The following is a 17,927-nucleotide window of genomic DNA, read 5'->3' on the forward strand; positions in this document are numbered from 1 at the left end:
GGAATGCTTGACAAGAACTGAGGAAAGGAATATAATAGAAGAAGAATGGGTAGCTTTGAGAGATGAAATAATGAAGGCAGCAGAGGATCAAGTAGGTAAAAAGACCATATATCCTTGGGTAACAGAAGAGGTAAAATGGCTATGCAGGATGGCTATGAGACAAGCGATATACCCCCAGAGTTCAAGAAGAATATAATAGTTCCAATTCTAAATAGAGCAGGTGCTGGCATTTGTGAAAATTAATGAACTATCAGTTTAATAAACTGTGGTTGCAAGATACTAACATGAATTCTTTACAGATTAATGGAAAAACTGGTAGAAATCGACCTTGGGAAAGATCAGTTTGGATTCTGTAGAAATGTAGGAACATGTGAGGCAATACTGACCCTACAACTTATCTTAGGAGATAGGTTAAGGAAAGGCAAACATATGTTTATAGCATATGTAGATTTCGAGAAAGGTTTTGACAATGTTTGCTGGAATATTCACTTTCAAATTCTGAAGGTAGCAAAACACTACTTACAATTTGTACAGAAACCAGATGGCAGTTCTAATAGTCGAGGGACACGAAAGGGAAGCAGTGGTTGAGAAGGGAGGGATACAGGGCTGTAGCCTACCCCAGTGTTATTCAATATGTATATTGAGCAAGCAGTAAAGGAAACAAAAGAAAATTTGGAGTAAGGAATTAAAATCCAGAGAGAAAGAATAAGAACCTTGAGGATTGCCAATGACACTGTGATTCTATCAGAGACAGCCAAGGACTTAGAAAATCAGTTGAATGGAATGGACAATGTCTTGAAAGGAGGATCTAAGATGAATATCAACAAAAGCAAAATTAGGGTAATGGAATGTGGTGGAATTAAATCAGGCGATGCTAAGGGAATTAGATTAGGGAATGAGACACTTGTAGTAATAGATGAGTATTGCTATTCGGGCAGCAAAGTAACTGGTGATGGCCAAATTAGAGAGGACGTAAAATGTAGACTGGTAATGGCAAGGAAAGCATTTCATGAAGAGAAATCTGCTAATATCAAGTACAGATTTAAATCTCAAGGAGTGTTTTCTGAGAGTATTTGTATGAAGAGTAGTCATGTCTGGAAGTGAAACATTAATGATTAACAGTTTAAGCAAGAAGAGAATAGAAGATTTTGAAATGTGGTGCTGCAGGAGAATGCTGAAGATTAAATGGGTAGATCATGTAATGGTGAGGTCCTGAACAGAATTGGGGAGAAGAGGAATCTGTGGCACAGCTTGAGTAGGACACATTCTGAGGCATGAAGAGACCACCAATTTAGTATTGGATGGAAGTGTGGAGGGTAAAAATCATAGAGGAAGACCAAGAGATGAATACACTAAGCAGATTCAGAAGGTTGTAGGTTGCAGTAGTTACTCAGAGATGAAGATGCTTGCACACAATAGAGTAGCATGGAGAGCTGCATCAAACCAGTTTTTTGACTGAAGACCACCACAATAACAGCAACATTTTTTTAAAAATTACACAGCAAAAATAATCTTATAATGTTATGACTTGGCAACACAAATGCAATACTGAAGACAATTACTTCAAATGATCAATGATTGTCCAAAATTCCAAGGTGAAATTGCTGATATTCTTCAGAAACATACTGCAAGATCTTCTTCAGGTCAGCATGTCTAGCTTCAGTGACTGACAGCTGTCTGCTGTTTGCCCTTGTTTGTAGTTGACACACATTTCACTTCCCAGTACCCTGCAAGATGAGTGTATGTTCACTGCTGTGTTGGTGAAAGGTGGTTCAACTACTGCCACTGGATGCTGAGATAAGTGTTTGAAATGTCTTAATGTTGATATCTGGAATGCACTAAACTTGTCTCTTGAAAGATGTTTGCTTTCCAGTGAATTTACTATCTTCTTCACAGAGGAGGCCACCAATCTTTGAAGTTAATCACATCTTCAATGCTTACCATAGTAATCGTGAACTTTTGACTTTACTATTCTCACATACATTATTTGGAAGATAAATTTGATTGTACTTTGACAAAAGCCTCTTAACAACACCAAAATCATGGTCATTGGGGAGAAAAGAAAGTCCTCTCAGGAGAAAGAAGTGCTGGATTTTTATCAAAATGCTCTTGTTTCTACAAGAGCCAATAAACACCATACTATGGTGTGACTTCTGTTGTGACCACCACAGCTATCACTGAAGAAGTGCAGTATCTGTACATTCTCCATAATGCAATTATCTATGTTATGCACAAGAAAATAAGCTACTTCATTTGGAGCACTGTTATCCTGGGTTTCTTCATGGAGGTAAAGATGACCATCTCCTGATTTTGCATTGTGAACTTCAAAAATGTTGAGGGTTAGCTGTTGAATGTAAAACAACCCCTGCACTGGAATATTAGGAAGTGCAATATTCTGCTTGCAGTCAAATTTAATAACAGTGAGATCCTCCCTTTCTTTGCACAGATTCATTGAAGCTTGAAGAGGAGGCCACCAATCTTTGAAGTTAATCACATCTTGTAAGATTTTTTAGCTCTTCTTTTGTGGATTGTTAATTCTGCTTCAGCAATCTTGTTTGGAGAATTTAGTTTCTGTTCCAGAACTTTGCTTCTGCAGCAGGTATCTGCCGAAGGTCTCCCAGAACTGAGCTGAAAATGGTCTTTGAAGTATTAAGCCTGGTACTGACATGTAATGTCTACATCAGGATGTGTTTTTTTAAGCATCTGAAACATGATTTTCACATTTAACTTTGCACCAAGGTAACTTTTCACCTTGGAGTAATAGCAAGTCTGTTTTCTTGGAAAAGGCTCAGTATGTTGATGAATGAGCATCTTAATTTCAACAGGCTTTGAACATGCTGTGGGGTTTTTTCATCTTAAATCAACTGAAGACTTACTGGCTATCAACAATTCTCTAAGGTGACGGAGTCTACTTTCACCCTTAAGACCATGGGAAACGCTAAATGCCCTCTGACAAATTACCTTCCTTTCAGCATTGAGCATGATGAAGTACTTAAAACGGTAATTGTGCTTAATCGACGACACATTTTTAGATGAATGAGGTTGTTGTACATTGTTACAGGCCATGAGACCTTGTAAGTACATACCCTGTTTGTCTTTGGTCTTGAAATTATTAAATCTATCTAAAAAAAATTGTCTAATGAAATATATCAACATCAGAAAAACTTGCTTTCTTACAATTGCATTTCTCACTTCCATCAACACTTGCTCTTTTAATTACCTCACTCCTGTATTCAGCTTCATTCCTCATACTCCTCTTTTGTTCTGCAGAGATTTCCATTATCACAGAACTATAAAATAAAGCTGATGTCAACCTGCACCCTGTATTCACATTATATAACCAAGACCAAGAATGTTCTGTTCTGTCTAAAAGAGAAACAACTGTTCAGCAATTACTAGAATAAGCAGATCACAGCACTACCAGTAGAATTAGCAGTACTGTCACATTAAGATTAGAAACAACAGAACTCCAAGAGTTACGTTATTTCTAAAACCAACATAAACTTACCAGACACAAAAAGCACACAAAGGAAGACAAAAATTACATTGTTTGTATATGGAATGCTGTGGCCACCCTTAAATTAGGCATGGACATAAGGAACTCATTTTGCATAAAATGTGGAGTTATGTTGTTTATAAAATGACCAATTCAAGTACTGTATTCAGACACATAATGTGATAGATAAAGTATAATTTATTATAAATATTAGTTAAGAGATTTTAATTATGATGTTGTAATTTTTATTTCTGAACAACTCTAATGCATCACTGTGTACTTTAATTGTGAGTTATCTGTGGAATTTGATTATCCATGGTTTTCAAGTCTCCAGTTACCATGGATAATGGAGAGTATACTGTATAATCATTTCCTCCTTCTTTACATTGGTTCTGCAGTTGCATGATATTAGCTTGTTTCCAGCAAGATGATTCTGTTCAATTTCAGTGATTTTAATATGCACAAATCTGCTAAAATTCTATCTACCTTTTATTAAGCTTTTGATGTTTTGATGGCATTCACTAAACACATTTAGCAGCTTTACCCAAGTTGCAGTATTTTGCTGTACTAGTAGCTGTTTCATCATGAATTGTAGCAAGCTGTAGGTGGCTTCATTCACTACAATTCTACTTCTTAAATACTTAGTGTGTGACCACAGTTTCCTCATTATTCCTAATTTGAATGTTTATATATTGCTGGGATTACAATGCCTGAAACACAGAAGCGTAGAAGATAGCGAGACCAACAATTAAATTTTAGAAAAAGTTCAAACTAGCAAGGCATTAAGTTGCAATGAGGAGTGTGTATTACCTGGGACTACACAAGCTTATGAATGTAAGTATAATCCTTTCTTTGTTAAACCTTACCCTGTACCGTTTTCTTTAAAGAAGGTAGCCGGTCGAGTGCTTAGCAAAATTGTTGAGCATTTTAAGTGCAATTACAGAGAAAGCTTTGTGAAAGTGTTTTTATTTAATGAAAAATCAGTATGTTCACAACTGTTGCCTACACACACACACACACACACACACACACACACACACACACACACACACACACAAAAAGCACATAACAACTACAGGGTAACAGTAATAGCAAGGAGTAAAGAGTAAGCCATTAATATCAATTTACATATCTTAACATGTCCTCTTAAATTGACATTGACACAGAATATGAAGTTCACATGTACACCCACTCTACCACTCCATCCCATACTGTTTTGTCTCTTCCCCCAAAACCAACCAACCACTCCATCTCTTAGTTCTCAAGGCCACAATGTCTTATGTGTTTCATGTCTTGTGTTACTTAGAGTTTTTGTAAAAGCATTAGCTAACATTTCTTCGGAAGGCATATGTTCAATATTGATTACACCTGATTCAACACGTCTTATTATAAGGTGATATTTAATATCTGTATGTTTGGATCTAGAATTTGTTACTAGATTCTTGACAAACTGCACAGCTTCTTTATTATCACAATATACTTTAACAGACTTTGTGACACTACTTGGATCCACTTCAGAGAAAAGTTGTCCTGAACAGTCAATGCTCAACCACTTATTCAGCTTCACAAGTAGAAATTCCAATAGTTTTTTGTTTTTGTTTTTTGCTAGTCCAAAAATTTTATGAGTTTTATGTTTTTGGGCATGTACCAGTTAAGAGTATCAAACATTGATTTTATTTCTCCGATCAGAATCATTGGAGACCATTGTTTCTCTACTGCTTTCTCTAAAAAAATTCTAGCTTAGAGCCCATGGTTCTCTTTAAATAACTAAAAACTCTTTTTACTGATAGTCAATGGATCTTTTTAAAACAATGATTATATCTGCTAATGAAATTAACAGTAAAACATATGTTAGGTTTGGAGATTTTTGATAGATATAGAAGGCTTCCACTTACCTCCTGATAAGGTGCATTTATGTCATCCGATTTGACTGCCTTGAAGTCCAAATCAAGTTTGAAAGCCATTGACACAAGTTTGCCTTCATTCATTCCAAATTTCTCCAGAACTTTTCTTGTATAGAATTCCTGGCAGATCCAGATGTTTCCTTTTTCATGGTTTTGTGTAATTTCCATCCATAGGTGTTGGCTCACTAGTCCTAAATCCTTCATCTCAAAAAATGTCTTCAAATAATTTTGGATGTTATTCAAAACATTTCTACCACTTGAAAATCGTAGCATATCATCAAAATATAAAGCTATGATGATTGGTCTGGTGCCATCTCTATGAAAATTTTGGTTCTCTCAACACCTCATCAGTTTTTTGGTTCCAATACTGACTATCCTGCTTAAGTCCATAAACAGCTTAGCTTTCTTCAGCCTCAGCATTTTGCCAGCTGCTGCAAAATTTTCTGGTGGCATGACATAAATTTATTCATTTAGGTCTCCATAGACATAAGCAGTGGTGATTTCAATATGGTTAATTTTCAAGTTCTCTCAAGCTACCATAGATAAGAAATATCTAATGGATGCATGTTTTACTACTAAGTAATTCCTGATAATTAACGTCTTGCACTTGACAGCAACCTTTTGCCACTAGATATGCCTTAATGTTTCTGGTGCACTGCTAGTCCCAGGCTTTATCTTCAATACCTACTTAAAGTTGTGAGATGTTCTTCAATGGGCAGCACTTCTTTCAACATGTCATTACCAACTAGAGATGAGAATTCTTTTTCCTTTGCTTATTTTCCATTCTTTCTTATTTATACCTTCCAAAGCCTCTTTATCACTCATATCTTCATTTGGAAGTAAAATGGTTATGCTCTCTGGTGATAATCATGCAATTATTTTTAAGTGCCATATCATAGGTTGATAAGGACCAGATAATTCAGCAAGGAGCAAATTTCCTATTCACTCTTCACTCCACAGGGACCCCATTTCATTTAACTTAAATGCAGTCATTATGATTTGATCACAATAGCCGTCTAGTGACTTGCATCTGTCTAACTGGTTTGTGATTAATGTTCTATGTGTGCGTCCAGAGTCTTCAGATGCTTTTCTAGGGCCATCCAAGCTGCATTTGTATCTGTTATATGGGCATAATTTGTTTTGTTCATGAGGAGTACAATCTGAGAATGTGTTTATCTGTCTCTTTTCTTTCAGAACTGTCTAGTCTTCTGTGTAGCATCCCACTGTTCATTACGGATGGTCTGGTACCACGCGCCGCGGAATTTGAAGCAACGCCAGATGTCATGGACGTCGAAGACCCATAGAGGTCTCTGCACCATCACGCCGTAAGCTGTGGTGGTGCGCGCCTCCTGGTCTGCTTTTAGTGTGAGGGCACCTCAATGGAACATGTGGTCCCAGCGGCCAATAGCGGTGCCCCCGATAGCATACTTAAGCGCCTGCCTCGCGCTCAGCCAGTGAGTCTAATCTCGCATACATCGGTTTACACCTCACTTCATGCTAGATAGCTTTCTTCCTTGTTCTGTGTACAAGTGGATGTGTTTGTTTCCTTGTGACTCTGTTGTTCGATCGTGTTGTATTCGTTCTTCCCTTTGTTGGTCATGTCCATCCTCCCCCGTTGTGTTGTTGTTCGCGGGCCTCTCTGCGGGTCCCACCACGCTTTCCATCATTGCTACCCCGCGACCGTCCTGGTCGCCGTTACAACAGATGGAATACACCTTCATGGTAAATTTCCACATCATAATTTTCTAGTCTTAGTGACTTTTCAACTACTGCAGAGTCCAGATGAGGCTGCACGAATCATTTCTAGGCCTGAACATATAAAGTAAATGACAATTTATATGCACAGATGATTGACCAACAGAAAAAAAGAAAGAAAATTGGCATGCATGTAACTTCGTTAACAGACTCTGGATTTTCATGCACAACTTCTGTTTTTAACATTCATAAAATGTTGTTCTGACACCTGCTCCTGTGCCTATAACTTTTAGTTTTGATCATTTTAAGTGAATACTGTGAAAGCTTCATGAAAGAATGTTTTATTTAATGAAAATCAGTATCTGCACTACTGTACTGTGACCCCCCCCCCCCCCCCCCCCCCACACACACACACGAGCATGTAACAACCACAGAGTAACAGTAACATCAAAGAGTAAAGAGTAGGCTGTTGGCATCAGTTTACATATCCCTGCAAATATGCTTGACAAAGTGTTACTGAGAGAACACCAAGTCTACATATGAATCCTTTATTCATATTCCGAAAACCTTCTGGAGATGTGCATTTGATACCCAACGCCTGTACTCTTAAGGAAAACATTGACATGGAAATAGATCGTTATGTACCTATTGAACAAATTTTGGTAAAACTGTAAGATATTAAATACATAAGTTCCATGCTTCTTACCTCAGGATATTGGCAGGTTCCCTTACATAGATATCTGTCCAGTTGTATGATCAATTCACAGTTTTACCTTCCAGATTAAATATAACAGTAAGCATGTTCCTGAGGATTCTGGACCAAGCCATAGGTCTCAGTCTATTGTAGAAGATTTAATTATGCATTGAGACATCACGATTATCGCAAAAATGCAGTCTGAACATAAAGACATATTAGATGAAATATTACAAAAAGTTTTAGTGAATCACAGTAAAAGTGAATAAATTTTCTTTTGGGGTTCAAGAGCTTAAGTATTTAGGCCATATTGTAAATGCACCGGATATAAGAGCTGACCCATGTAAAATAGAGGCCATTGCAAAATACTCAATACTCAAAGGATAAGAAGGAATTAAAATCATTTTTTGCTATAGTGGGCTTTTATAGGCAGCACCTCCCTGGATTCACTATTCACCCAGATAGATTGTATTTATTGAAGCGAAAGGCCAAGAGACAGTGGGGTGAATGGGAGAGTGGAAGTTTTGACAGTACAAAAAGGGAACTGATGGATGCCAACCTATTACATCATACTAAAATGGATGAAGTCTTTAAAATGCCTTCAAATGGTTCATTCTATGGTATTGTGTGCAAATGTTTTCAAATGAAGTTTGAGGTTGGGCACAAAACCACCTGATTATTGTGTTTGCCAGTCGAGTTTTGGAGAAACACAAACTAAATTAATACCAGCACTGAGAAGGAGGCTTTAGCCATAGTTTGGGGACTCAAATAGGAAACTGTTGCGTGAGAAACTGAAGAGGTGGGGGTTATTCCTTCAAGAGTTTGAGTTTGAGATGTATTATGTGGGCAGTAGCAGAAATGTCATATCAGATGCCCTATGAAAATTGTCCATAGGATTAGAAGATTATTATGTGAGGGACAGAGTGAGAAATCTTCTGGAAAAAAATAGAAATAGTCCCAACATTTCAGCTGAAAAAAAAAATTAGAATAAATATAAAAAATGCATAAAAATTCATAGAAACACAGATAGATAAAATAGAGCATGTAAGTAAATTTAAATAACTTGGAGAAAACACATGACGGAATGGAGTAGAAAAATTGACAATCAGTGTAAGAATTAACGAGAACAGGCTAATGAAAGAAACATTCCTGTATTTATGTAAGAACAAATCGACAATAGCATTGATTACAGAAATAAAGTTTTGTTCTGTTAAATAGAACATAAATGTTTTGGTGTGGTGATTTCTTTGATATTACCCTAATGGAGATATGGTTGAAATTTATCTACTGAGGAGATACTTCCATTGAAGTCAGTTCCACTGATCTAAGGCTAATATGACATTACCACACTGAAGAAGTAACCTATGGTTGTCGTTGGCTGTTAAACATTATAAATAGTTGAATTTAACATTAAATATTTTGATGTTTGTGAAGGGAGCTATAGATTGTCCGTCTGTAAAAAGTATAGCAATTAACAGTCTCAAAAGTGATCCTAGTGGATATTAACTTTAAAACAGCAATTAACAGTGAACTGAAATTAACTAATTTGCTTGTTAGGGATCCTTGCACACTGCGGCATTGCAGTATCAGGTTGCCTCTGGTTGACATAGCAATGCAGTCAATTGCACCACTAATATGCAACATTATGGTCGAACCTACTGATATTTATTATTGCATAATAAATGAGATATTGTGCCTACACTTTAATTTCAAGAAAGTGATAAATTATCTGCATTGAGACAATTGAAACCTTCAGAAGTTAGTGAAGTGCAGTTCTAAAGGTGGCAGCAGTTTCAACAGTAGAGCAATGATACTGATAGCACACCTAGTAGCATACAGACGTTATGTTACTAACCCATACCAGAAAGTTTGTGCCTCTGCAATAAATAGCTGCACTCTCTGTGGAGGAGGTAATTTCTGTTCTGGCTGTACATGTATCAGTCATAAATGTGCTTTTGGTGCTTATGTGTTTTACTTCATTAATCACCCTGCCTGTACGCAATGTAAAAGCCATTGTGTACATAGACAAGAACAGGAATACAAGTAGTACATCATACGTAAGATCCTTATATTCAGGAGACATATGGATTCTGAAACAGCAGTGAGTGAGCTGCACTTCAGGCATCCATCGATGTTTTCTAGAGATGCTGCTCAGTGCCATACGAAATGGCTGAAAGGGTTTGTCTAGCCACCAGATAAAACAGGTGGGATAACATGATGTGTTTGACGAATACAGTCTTTTACTTGGATTGCATGCCTCAGCAACAGTTTGAGAACAACAAAGACAAACTCAGTAGGCGGGACAAATTCCAAGCTGAACTGAGGAAAACATTTGGTGACAATCAACAGCAATTCCGTTTAAGAGAAGGACAGTTGAAGAACAATGCCCAATATTATGGCAAAATGATAGCCATACATACAAAATGTTATGGCCCTTTGCAACACTGTGAATCTGAGTATGATAGAAGCTCAAAAAATCACACATTTGATGAAAGGAGTCGCAAAAGATATGCACCAAGCTATTCTGATAAGGGATGTCACAACAACAGAATAATTCACTAAGTAGTGCCAGCACATCAAGGAAACACAACAGGAAAAAAGAGTCGGACCAAGGAGATATGTTCAACTCTCTAATGTAGTCCTATTGACAGTTTTAGTTAGATCATGACCTTTCTTCTTTCATATGCCAAAGTGTGAGGAAAGAGATGCTGCATTATATGGCAATCAGTCCTGCTGGACTGTGTACACAAGAGATGCAGCCATGAATGTTGACCCATAAGTCAGGAAGTAAGAGAGAATGTTGACAAAGAGGTGCATTAATCTTCTGCAACAATCTGCACCACAAGATGAATGTGCCATGGAGAATGGACTCAGCTACCCCAGACTTATGCTGCTGCTATTGAACAACAACCGAACATCTGATTAATCGAGGTACAAACAGCTCCTCCACAAAGTAAAACACCCACCAAAACAGACATTTGGAGGTTGGAGGATAACATGCCAGTCCATGTTCACTGTGGATGCCTTGAACACACTGTGCACAGCTGCAGAGAATGAAAGTGAGTGTTCAATGGCTATTAATCTGTAAGATGTCACCTATCACAACAGTCTTGTTCACACCAGTCAACTGCAGACAATTATAGCTGATTTATGGTCTGAAGCTTGTTGCCGCACCTTGGACGAGGTAGATCCACAATGAGCCCTAGCTGTTCTCCATTGCTATACAGAGGTGCCATCTGCTTGCCTAGCTGGAGACTTCAGGAAAACTCAGTTAGGTGACCATATATGGAGGACAGGCTGCCATGGATGTAAAACCTCCTTGGAAGACAGTCACCAAGATGTCAGGAAATTTTGTTGTACCATCAATGCCCAACCTAATGTTTGATGCTTATCATTGTCAGCTACAGCAAACTATGTTTCATGATAAAAAAAATAATAAAAAAAGAAAATAAAATAAAAATTGTGTTGAAAGCTGCAAGTGAGGAATACATTCAGCTGACAGGAACACTTATTGCAACACTAACTATCAATGACAGAACACAATCCTTTGGGTTTGCCATTTTAACAGAATGTAGTTGTGATGTTATTCTTGGAGAGCCTTCTTGGCAGCCATCACAAGCAGTAATAGATACTGGAAGATCAGATCCCCAGACTGATGAAGCTATTCCAACAAGCAAGCATAACAAAAGTTGCCGTGGGCAGTTGTGTGCCACTGAAGATGATGTTAGTCTGTTATTGTTGAGACAAGTTCCAGTCATTAGTTAAACTGTGAAGCTTCTGACAGTTGCAAAGAGGTACTCAGGCTCAGAAAAGAAATCTATTTGCCAGTCACAACCATAAGCATTGTTGGTGGTCAAGGAGAATCTTGGATCATTAATTGTGACAAGCTGGTGCAGCTCATGCCTAAAGGTACGTGTTTAGTGACAGCTGAACCAGTCCAGGAAGGGCAGCTTAATGTCATTGATGGAAAATCATGCTCCACTACCACTACAGGCAAAGCAGGGGAGGAAGCTGTCAAACTGGCAATAGTATCTGGTTTAACCAAGGAACAATGTGGATAAGCAATAGCCATTATGTGTCAATTTTTGGATTCTTTCAAATCCGGAATCGAGAGAAGACAGACCAAGTGGTGTCACTGAACAATTGGCCAATGCTCATACAGTGTGTCACTGACTAAATGACAGGTAACCAAAGAGGAAGTGGAGAGGCTGCTGCAAGATAACATCACTGAAACTTCAGAGTCATTGATCCTCTCCAGTGCTCCTTGTGAAGACATTGATTACTGAACAAAATCACAAAGAAAGATGTCTATTCACTGCCATGTATTAATGACTCCCTGGACTGCTTGAAAGGAGCAAAGTATTTCTCAATTATGGACATGTAGGTAGACTACTGGCAAATTGAGACTGATAAGGCTAACTGGGATCCGACTGTCTTCATAACTCCTGACAACCTCTATGAGTGCTAAGTTATGCCGTTTTGACTGTGTAATGCTCCAGCTACCTTTTAATGTGTGATGGACAATGTGCTACGACATCTTAATGGACAACATACCTTTTGTATCTGGATGACACTGTCTTTTTATTGAAGACATTTGAAGAATATCTGACTGGAGATCTACACCTGAAACCGAAAAATTATCCTTTTTTCACCCAAGAAATAAAAATCTTGGGGCACCTAGTGAATGGCGATGGAATCTATTCCAGTCCAGAGAAAATAAGAGCAATCACAGATTTTCTGACTCCTCACCATATCTGTGATGAGAGAAGTTTTCTCAGAAAGTGCTTGTACTACCAGCAATCCATAAAGCACTTCTTTACTAAGGCATGTCCTTTGCAAGATCTACTGGGGAAAGATGCAAAATTCTCCTGGAATGAGGCGCAGGAAAGTCTTTCCTTGTGCTTAAGGGGACATAAAAATTTATTCAGGTCTAGAATTGTATAATGAGAATACCAAAGTAGAACTTCACACCAACGTTACCAGTTTTGGGATAGAAACAGTTCTAGTACAGATGGGGGAGATGCTGAAAAGAGCTTCTAGAGTATTGTCCAACATCAGGAAAAACTACTCTGCAACTGAGGCAGAGTGCCTTGCAATTATTTGAGCCCTCACCAAGTCCTAGCTGTATTTATTTGGCTAACCATTGACCATGGTGATGGATTACCTTTCTATCTGCTAAATGAACAATGTGAAGGATTCATTGGGTCCACTGGTGAGATGGGCACTGAGACTTCAGGAGTATAATGTCACAATAATATATAAATACAGCCACAAGCTTGAGAATGCTGACTGCCTTTCAAGGAATCAGTTGGTGGAGCACAACAGTGCAGGCAAAATCTCAGTAATTGCTGCATTAAATGACATTTCTGCTGAAAAGAGGAAAGATCCAACATTGTTGAAAACTACTGAGCTTTGAAGAGTAAGGAATTGACCAAAGGAGTATTCCAATTAATAAACAAAACTTTGTATAAGATGAACTATGAGCCAAAGAGGTGCTAATGACTGCTTATGATTCCACCTTACCTGTGGCCAGTGACCCTGAAATATTTCTACAATGCTCCTGGATTTGTGAAGTATCAGATGCAGGTATCACTGGCCAGGTCTCTTCTAATCCATTAGATGTTATCTGAGCCACTGTAAGGAATGCCAATGATGGGAGCACATGCTGCAGTTACCTCCAAGGCATCTGATGCCAGTCCTGCCTACATCAGTGGCATTCCACTGAACTGAAACTGACATCTTGGGGAGGTTCCCAAAGCCAGGAAATGGGAATCAATCGATAATAGTCTGCATTGACTACCTCACCTTTATGCCATCACCAAAGCTGTGCCACCTGCTGAAGCACCAGAAATTGCAAAATTCCTTGTAGAAGACTTCATTTTGAAGCATGGGCTATCTTGTGCGATGATCTCTGATTGTGGAAGAGTTTTCCAGTTAGACTAATGCCAGAGATAATTTCATGTTGTGACATCACCCACAGGCTGACAACTGCCTACTATTCACATACGAATGGCTTCACAGAACACTTTAATAAGATGTTAGGAGATATGCTCTCAATACATGTTGACATCAAATGTAGAGACTGGGATGCAATACTGTCCTCCATGACATTTGCGTACAGCACAATGAACCAAGACACTACAGGCTTCACACTGTTCTTTCAGCTCTATGGTCATGAAGCTGAAATGCCATTAGATGCACTGTTCCTGTTTCAACAAGGTGATACTCAGGATGACTATGTGAAACAACTCATCACCAGAACCAAAAAGCAAGGCAGCTGGTTCACATATGGACCATGGATGCCTGGGAGAGTGACTGAAAGCACTACAATGCAAAGCTCCAACCAGTGAGATACAGCCAGGGAGACTTGGTTTGTATTTTCACACCTGTGTGGAAGGTGATACAATCAGAAAAGTTACTAAATCATTACTCTGAATAGTATCATATCCTTCGTTGCTTGTCAGGCATCACTTATGAAGTAGAGGATTATGACCTTTCATCAAGAAAACAAAAATGTAGGGAGATCATCCATATTCTCCACTCAAAGCCTTACTACATTTCAGAGGCCCAGGCTGATGGTGGGAGGTTCAAGGAAACTTAGGACCCACTCATCAATGATGAAGCTTTTGTGGGATGGGCTACCTTCAATGCTCAGCATAGAGAAGAGGATGTAACAGCATGACCAACATACAGGGATCCACCAGAGTCATGATGCAGAGGACCATTGACAAGAACTGCATCCAGGATACTGTAGTCAGCTCCAACAAGAAGTTCTGAAACAGGAGAGGGAGCAATGCAGCGAAGTGTGGTGCATGCCATGTGGCATACTGGTTAACATTGCTGGCTTGTGTTCTATGTGTCACCAGTTCAAACCCAACCACCAGCAATTAGTTATTTAGTATTTATCATTTCTGGAAGGTTCCTGAAATATACCATGTTTCTATATTCTGGAATACTTGACTTTTGTATAAATATAGGCATTCTGGAATATTCGATGTTTGTGTAAATAGCTGCACTCTCTGTCCAAGTGGTCAGTTCTGTTCTGACTGTACTTTATTGTCAGTAATGAACGTGCTTCCAGTTCTAAGTGTTGTACTTCACTGATGACCCTGCCTTTGGATCTGGATTTGATTGTGATTTCGACAGACAATATTATGTATGACGTCTCACAAAGATGATGATTGTGTTGTTATTATTAATGACCATAAATGTCAAAATGTTTCATGTTAATTGATGCTCTGTTGCATACATTATTTTTAAACTTGGTATAAAACTAGATTACACCTGGCAACCTTATGACGGACATTTGACAACTAGTTACTGCAGGACATCTGTCAGGTGAGGAATGTTCTAAAATGAAACTTTATTTATTCGTCAGTTGTCTTTTGGACTTACTTACTCTAGAAAGAGCCTAGTTAACTCAATGGAAATCACTTGCATAGAACCTCTCTATTTCCCCTGTGGTCTTCAATTACAAGATTGCTTTTGAGATTGTCCGTTATCTAGTCTAAGAGAAGTCAGAGATTACAATTTTTAGTGCCAACTATTTCTCATTAAGATTGAGTAATGCTTACAAATTAGCACCAACATCATATTTCTTTGTATACTCAAACTTTTGAAGATTTCTGTGTTGTCATAATCTGGAGTGAATTGTCACACTAATTTGTGCATGTGGTATTTTCATATGCAGTTGGTTGAATTATGTCATGGAGACATGCTACCAGTTTTTGTCAATGTCTTAGATGGAAGATAATTCAGCCTATTTCTTTGCAGTCTTTCAGTACTGAGAGCCTACTTTCATGAGCCACAACAGATATGCCCACTGCGTTGGTTAAAATTCTTGTTGAACATTCTGATCTCAGCAGCTTCATGAATGACAGAATCTCAGCAGGCTGGTGCAAAGGATAAGGCTTTTGTTTCATCAAACAAAAATAAACTGAGTTACTTTCAACCGAATGGTTTCAGCTTCGTTACTAATGTTCTTCCATCACAGACATTGACGTAATTTATGGTAGTACATAGAGGGGCTCATGACTTTGTAATGTCTCCAAGCCATAATTTGACCACCAATACTTAAGTACCACATGACCCATTTGTACAAAAAGTTAACTCCTGACAGTGATGACTCAGGAAGTCATTGACTGCTTGAGTATACAAAAAAATACAACATGACAAGGAACTGAAAAACCCTTAAACACATTGTGTGGTTTGTACATGTCGGAGTTTCTTTCTGAGAGTAAAAGTTCAAATTCTGTTTTGTGTATTATTCTAATAGTGACTGCAGAGCTAAGTAATCTGAGTTGTGTGTGGTATACTTATCGCCCCCTCAGTTACTTTTTCTACCCAACTTACTGACAACACTTCGTTGTTTTAACTGCACTTGTTCATAATAACTGGTTCAATTTAGTTAAAGTGATGTCTTCAGTATTACAGCTCTTTCCTCTTTGCTAGATGAAGGAATATTGGATTCTGGAAATAAGCACTTGTGTTCCTTGATCAGGTCTGTGGTGCTCCTACCTGGTAGTTTTTCTTTCTTAACTTACCTGTACTTTTTAGCTAGAGATCCTTTGCAAATAAAATTGTTTATACAAGTAAGACTCTCAGTGGACCTTTGTATGGGACTGTGTCCAGCTGGAAATAATTGTGATGATTAACTTCTAAATTTGTTATGAAGCAATTTACAAAAAAAAAAAAAAAAAAAAAAAAAAAAATAAAAATAAATAAAAAAAATAATTCTTTCATCTAGAAAGAGGAACACCACATAGTAAATTAGCATAATACTACATCTCAACCCTTTCCTAATAATGATTCTCCATTCTCCATCTGCTGCATGTTATAAACTTATACTGTCAGTAAGCCATCTGGATTTTGAATATTCAGATTTTATTCTGCACATGTTCATTTTTTTCCTACACAGGACAAACAATACTTCAGTTTCCTTAAAGGTGCAGAGTGAATGCAGAACTACAATGCTCTTTTACTGTTACAGAAATAAAAGTATAGTTGCAGAATGTGTGATAAGTGACTTGGAAAATTATATTAAATGGAAAGAAAACTAAAATTAGGGCCATGAAGATTACAATCCCCCAAAGGAAACGTTTTAAACCTACAGCTTGTATCTTACTTGAACTGGTGTGAAAAAAATTTCCCTTTCTTTGAAGTGAAGTGCTACAGTATCTCATTCTGCCTCCATAACAACATTTGTCTATTTACTCTTAGACATACATTCTTTCTTCACTAAGGCAGAATGAAGCCATTAGTATTTCTGGCCAACAGTGTTTTCTGCATACTGTGTTTTTTAAATTTGTAAAGGAAGGTAACTTCCATTATTTGTATTGGTGCAGTTCTGGTGACCTCTGGAAGATGACCTGTTGATAACCTCTGTGCTTCAGCTCATTTATTTGGTATCTCTGGTTGAAAACTACTCATGTCAAGATTTTTTGCTGTTGTACATGAAATATCCAATTGTAATGATCTCCTATTGTGTCCTTACAAGTTTCATTCGTGTCTTCGACATGTCAGTAATTTGAACAATTTGGCAGTCTGTTCAGTTGCACCAAATCTCAAACTGTGTTATGGAGCTGGTATGAGCTGTTACAGAAGAAGAATCACATCTCAATTATCTGTTCCTGCTCTGTTTTATTAAATTTTTTGTGTTCAGAGTCTCTGTATCTTAATGTCTTTAGGGAATAAAATTCTGATTGAAAGTTCAATTTACAATATTTCATTGAAAATATAATGCTTGAAAAGCCTTATTCTATATTTGCTGGAACTATGTTTTATTTATGCATGGAGGCTATATTTAGGAACTATAACAGGATTTGATTTTAATGTTCCAATGGCGATTCCTAACACTAATTTCAGTTGTTGATAGAAACACTAAAGTTTATTGTTTTTTTTTTTTTTTTTTTTTTTTTTTTTTTTTTTTTTTTTTTTTTTTTTTTTTTTTTTTTTTTTTCAAGAATGAGCCATAAAATGTGGTAGCAGTTTTAAATAAGGCCAAGCCTGCCAAAGTGGAAAGAAATGATGTTATCTACAAGAACAACCAGCACTGGGAATCACCAATGTCTATGCTTTCTGGACAGTTTAGGACAGCCAAATTAGGTTCCCACTATTATAGAGACCCAGTGTTTTGTTG

The sequence above is a fragment of the Schistocerca americana genome, chromosome 8 (assembly GCF_021461395.2).
Source record: "Schistocerca americana isolate TAMUIC-IGC-003095 chromosome 8, iqSchAmer2.1, whole genome shotgun sequence".
Lineage (NCBI taxonomy): Eukaryota > Metazoa > Arthropoda > Insecta > Orthoptera > Acrididae > Schistocerca > Schistocerca americana.